This window comes from Heptranchias perlo, chromosome 1 (assembly GCF_035084215.1).
Source record: "Heptranchias perlo isolate sHepPer1 chromosome 1, sHepPer1.hap1, whole genome shotgun sequence".
NCBI lineage: Eukaryota > Metazoa > Chordata > Chondrichthyes > Hexanchiformes > Hexanchidae > Heptranchias > Heptranchias perlo.
Genome location: NC_090325.1, coordinates 81,373,545 through 81,379,544, shown reverse-complemented (window position 1 = coordinate 81,379,544; position 6,000 = coordinate 81,373,545). Strand labels below are relative to the sequence as shown.

The window sequence follows — 6,000 nt, the reverse complement described above, 5'->3', positions numbered from 1 at the left end:
TTGGCTAATAAAGGAAAGTATTCAATACGCCTTCTTAACCACCTTATCTACCTGCCCTGCTACCTTAAGGGATTTGTGGACATGCACTCCAAGGTCCCTCACTTCCTCTACACCTCTCAGTATCCTCCCATTTATTGTGTATTCCCTTGCCTTGTTTGCTCTTCCCAAATGCATCACCTCACACTTCTCCGGATTGAACTCCATTTGCCACTTTTCTGCCCATCTGACCAGTCCATTGATATCTTCCAGCAGTCTACAGCTTTCCTCCTCACTATCAACCACACGGCCTATCTTTGTGTCATCCGCAAATTTCTTAATCATGCCCCCTACGTTTAAGTCCAAATCGTTACTGTATACCACAAAAGGCAAAGGACCTAGTACTGAGCCCTGCGGTACTCCACTGGAAACAGCCTTCCAGTCGCAAAAACACCTGTCGACCATTACCCTTAGAAGAATGAGAGGCGATCTCATTGAAACATATAAGATTCTGAGAGGGCTTGACAGTGTAGATGCTGAGAGGCTATTTCCCATGGCTGGAGAGTCTAGAACTAGGGGATATAGTCTCAGGATAAGGGGTTGGCCGTTTAAGACTGAGATGAGGAGGAATTTCTTCACACAGGGGACTGTGAATCTTTGGAATTCTCGACCCCAGAGGGCTGTGGATGCTGAGTCATTGATTATGTACAAAGCTGAGATAGATAGATTTTTGGACTCTAGGGGAATCCAGGGATATGGGGATCGGGCAGGAAAGTGGAGATGAGGTTGAAGATCAGCCTGCTCCACCATTCAATAAGATCATGGCTGATCTCATTCTTGAATATACTCAACGACTGAGCATCCAGAGCCCTCTGGGGTAGAGAATTGCAAAGGTTCAAAACCTCTGATTGAAGAAATTCCTCCTCATCTCAGTCCAAAACGTCCGATGAGATCACCCCTCATTCTTCTAAACTCCAGAGAGTATAGGCCCATTCTACTCAATCTCTCCTCATAGAATAACCCTCTCCTCCCAGGAATCAATTCAGTGAACCTTCGTTGCACTACCACTAAGGCAAGTATATCCTTCCTTAGCATTCGCTTGATCAGTATTGCATCTACTGGCTTAAATATCCACTCCCTCCACCATCAGCGTACCGTGGCTACAACATATCTACCCACAGGGTGCACTGCAGCAAGTCGCCAAGGCTTCCTTAGCAGCATCTCTCAAATCCACAACCTCCGCCATCTAAAAGGGCAAGGGCAGCAGGTGCATGGGAACACCATCACCTCCAAGTTCCCTTCCAAGTTTCGCACCATTTCCGACTTGGAAATATGTCGCTGTTCCTTCATTGTCGCTGGGTCAAAATCCTGGAACGACCTACCTAACAAACATTCACCACATGGACTGCAGGGATTCAAGGAGAAAGCCCACAATCACCTTCTCACAGGCAGCTAGGGATGGGCAATAAATTCCAGCCTTGCCAGCGATACCCATATCCCGAAAAATGATTTTGAAATGTCAATCAGGATTAAAGGGTGAGGGGATGTGGATCAGAAGGGACGGGAGGTGCCGTCCCCCCTCCTGTCCGCTGGGGGGCGCTGTCCCGCCGCTCACGGACCGGACCGGACGGGATGCGCGCCATTTTCAAACCTCTTGCCGCGGATACTCGGTGTCCGGGCGGTGGCAGCAGGAAGCGGAGCGGCTGAGAGACGAGCTGCGGCGGCCGGGAAATCAACGGTAAGCGGACAGGGCGCGGCAGAAGCCGCCGGGGCCGGGAGCCTGTTGAGGTCAGACTCGGAAACCCCAGCAATTGTCGGACTGAAGCGGCGGGCGAGGGGCGAGGCCCCGGGCCGGGCCGAGCCGATGAGGTGGGGGAGGCGTAGGCCTCTAGTTAAAGGGCAGGGCTCCTTTCGGCCGGCAGTAATTGTGTTATTTTTTTTTGACAGTTCTGGCACTCGGTGCCCGGCTGCTCGGACTCGGACCCGGACTCGGACCCGGACCCAGACTCGGACCCAGACCCAGACCCTGACCCCGGACTCGGACTCGGACCCGGACCCAGACTCGGACCCTGACCCCGGACTCGGACCCAGACCCTGACCTCGGACCCCGGACCCAGACCCAGACCCTGACCCCGGACCCAGACTCGGACCCGGACCGGGAACCGGTATTTTTCTGTTTTTATTTCAGAACAAAACGGGGCCGCCGACCCGGGCCGTGCTGCCGGCGCATGCGTGCTGCCGTCTCCGTGCAGAGCTCTGTCCTGATAGCCGGACCTTGATTTGAAGTTCAGGCACTGGGAAACCTTCCAGCATCTCCTCTGAATGAATGTCAGTGCAAGACTCGCCCGACTGACGGGCACGATCATGTTTGCAGGATGTTTCACCCTTCGTACAAGTCATACTGCTCAGGGAACAATTTGACTAATTCCTGGCTGACTCCTATCAGAAACAAACTTAACCTGAAGGAAATTCCACATTAATGGGCTTCATTGTTCAATATGCAGGAGGAACGTTTGTCATATTTGTCCTTGCCAAATAAGCAAATAATCCTCCTCTCCATTATTTTATTTTTAGGAACTTGCTATAATCCTCTGTTGCCTGAAATGATAAGACTTAATGTGATTTTAGAACGATCCTCCTAACCTTAATTTCCCTTTGATTTTGAGCCTTTAATCTGTCATTCAATGTGACCAGTTTATATGTCTCACCTGAATTTTTCTCCCCCCCCCCCCCAAACCCTGTGATGTCCACCCTCCCGCTGGCTCAGTTGACTTAGTTAACATTAAGGTGAAGTTTTAAAAAAATTTTATTAGACCATCTGGGAACTTTTTAGCTTGTATTGTTTTTGATTATGCTACAGCTGGTGTGAAGCCTAAAAAGGGTCATACTACCTCTTCAAGATGGTATCGGACCTCTTGTATAAATTTGATTTGGTTAACTTCAGGCCCAAGTTGCATTAAACAGTTTAGCCTAGGCTTTCCATTTGACATTTGTGCCAGCATAAGAGGCAAGTGGGCACTTCTGTTTGTCTGATCCTGGCTGAGATCATTGCCTTACCAGAGGTGGGCTTCTGGGTGTCTGCCAGGGAATCGCAGCAATCTGGGGTGGAAAGCTGAGTAAAAAGAAATGGCCAATAATTGTAAAAATGTTAAGAATCTCTATCTTTCTTGATGAGGCCAATGCTGTTAGAGCACTTGCACTGGCTCCTCTTCTAGGTCAGGCTTGGTACCCTCTCTGTCAATTTCTGAATGCTGGGTGCCAGGGCATAACAAGTGGCCCCTGTACCCAACTTTCTTCTTTGGTTTCTTAGTAGCACTCTCACCTCAGAAGTCGTATGTTCAAGCTCCACTCCAGGACTTCATCATATAATCTAGGCTGACTGAGGGAGTGTTGCACTGTCAGAGATGCCATCCTTCAAATGAGCTGTTAAACCAAGGCCCCATCTGTAAGTTAAAAAGGCAAAATTAAAGGCACTTTATTTGAATGCACGCAGCATTCGCAACAAGGTAGATGAATTGACAGCACAAGTAGAAGTAAATGGGTATGATCTAATCATTACAGAGACGTGACTGCAGGGTGACCAAGGTTGGGAACTGAATATTCAAGGATATTCGACATTTAGAAAGGACAGGCAAAAAGGAAAAGGAGGTGGGGTAGTACGGTTAATAAAGGATGAGATCAGTACAATAGTGGGAAAGGATCTTGGCTCAGAAGATCCAGATGTAGAATCAGCTTGGGTGGCGCTAAGAAACAGCAAGTGGCAGAAAACATTGTTGGGAGTTGTTTATAGGCCAGCAAACTGTAGTGTAATGTAGGGCACGGTATAAAGCAGGAAATTAGAAGCGCATGTTAGAAGGGTAATACAGTAATCATGGGGAACTTTAATCTATGTATAGATTGGGCAAACCAAATTGGCACTAATACTGGGGAGGACGAATTCCTGGAATGTATACAAAATGGTTTTCTAGATCAGTATGTTGAGGAACCAACTAGGGAACACAGACTATTTTAGATCTAGTATTGTGCATTGAGAAAGGGTTGATTAATCTTGTTGTAAAGGAGCCCTGAGGGAAGAGTGACCATAATATGATAGAATTCTTCATTAAGTTTAAAAGTGATATCGTTCAATCCAAAACTAGGGGTCTTAAATCTAAATAAAGGAAACTACGAAGGTATGCAGCACAGGTTGGCTATGCTTGATTGGGGAACTACATTAAAAGGTATGACTGTAGACAGGCAGTGGCTAGCATTTAAAGAATTAATACATAATTTGCAACAAATATATATTCCTTTAAGGCACAAAAACCTAACAGGAAAAGTGGTCCAACCGTGGCTAACAAGAAAAATTGAAGATCGTATTAAATCAAAGGAAGAGGCATATAAAGTGCCAGAAAAAGCAGTAAGCCTGAGGATTGGGAGCATTTTAGAATTCAGCAAAGGAGGACCAAGAAATTGATAAAGAAAGGGAAAATAGAATGAAAATAAACTAGTGAGAAACATAAAAAACGGACTGTAAAAGCTTCTACGTGTATGTAAAAAGGAAAAGACTAGTGAAGGCAAATATGGGGTCCCTTTCAGACAGAGATGGGAAAATTTATAATGGGGAATAAGGAAATGGCACAGAAATTAAACAAATACTTTGTGTCTGCCTTAACAGAAGAAGACACAAAAAACCTCCCAGAAATACTAGAGAACTAAGGGTCTGGCGAGAATGAGGAACTGAAAGAAATTAGTATTAATAAAAAAAAAAATAGCACTAGAGAAATTAATGGGACTGAAAGTCGATAAATCCCAAGGACCTGATGATCGACATCCCAGGGTTTTGAAAGAGGTGGCTACAGAGATAGTAGATGGATTGATTGTCATCCTCTTAAAATTCTATAGATTCTGGAATGATTCCCGCAGATTGGAGGGTAGCAAATGTAACCCCACTATTTAAGAAAGGAGGGAGAGAGAAAACAGGGAACTACAGACCTGTTAGCCTGACATCAGGACTAGGGAAAATGCTAGAATCTATTATAAAGGATGTGATAGCAGGACACTTAGAACATAATAATAGGATTTGGCAGAGTCAACATGGATTCATGAAAGGGAAATCATGTTTGACAAACCTATTGGAGTTCTTTGAGGATGTAACTAATAGAATAGATATGGGGGAAATCAGTGGATATGATGTATTTGGATTTTTAGAAGGCTTTCGATAAGGTCCCACACAGGAGGTTGGTGAACAAAGTTAGAGCACATGGAATTGGGGGTAATATACTGGCATGGATTGAGAATTGGTTAACAGACAGAAAACAGAGAGTAGCAATAAATGGGTCTTTTTCAGGTTGGCAGACTGTGACTAGTGGGGTACTACAGGGATCGGTGCTTGGGCCCCAGCTATTCACAGTCTATATCAATGATTTGGATGAGGGGACCAAATGTAATATTTCCAAGTTTGCTGATGGGAATGTGAGTTGTGAGGAGGATGCAAACAGGCTTCAAGGGGATATAGACAGGCTAAGTGTGTGGGCAAGAACATGGCAGATGGAGTGTAATGTGGAAAAATGTGAAGTTATCCACTTTGGTAGGAAAAACAGAAGTGCAGAGTACTTTTTAAATGGCGAAAGATTGGTAAATGTTGATGTTCAAAGGGACCTGGGTGTCCTTGTACGTGAGTCACTGAAAGTTAACATGCAGGTGCAGCAAGCAATTAGGAAGGCAAATGGTATGTTGGCCTTTATTACAAGAGGATTTGAGTACAGAGTAAAGATATCTTACTGCAATTATATAGGGCCTTGGTGAGACTGCACCTGGAGTATTGTGTACAATTTTGGTCTCCTTACCTAAGAAAGGATGTACTTGCCATAGAGGGAGTGCAACGAAGGTTCACCAGACTGATTCCTGGGATTGTGGGATTGTTGTATGAGGAGAGATTGAGTAGACTAGGCCTGTGTTCTCTAGAGTGTAGAAAGATGAAAGGTGATCTCATTGAAACATACAAAATTCTTACAGGGCTCAACAAGGTAGATGCAGGGAGGA

At 45.4% G+C, this 6,000-nt stretch overlaps 1 protein-coding gene across 3 annotated transcripts in view; it reads left to right on the top strand.

Annotated features, from left to right (window-relative positions):
* The first annotated feature begins 1,604 nt into the window (after positions 1–1,604).
* The window catches only part of cep135 (centrosomal protein 135), a 139,684-nt gene continuing 135,288 nt past the window's right edge, over positions 1,605–6,000 (top strand). For 2 of the 3 annotated variants that reach the window (XM_067987188.1, XM_067987169.1), the window contains exons 1-2: positions 1,605–1,714; positions 1,924–2,141. The gene's annotated coding sequence lies outside the window, so the exon portion shown is untranslated. The remainder of the gene's footprint in view (positions 1,715–1,923; positions 2,142–6,000) is intronic. The other variant, XM_067987185.1, reaches the window with a different exon arrangement.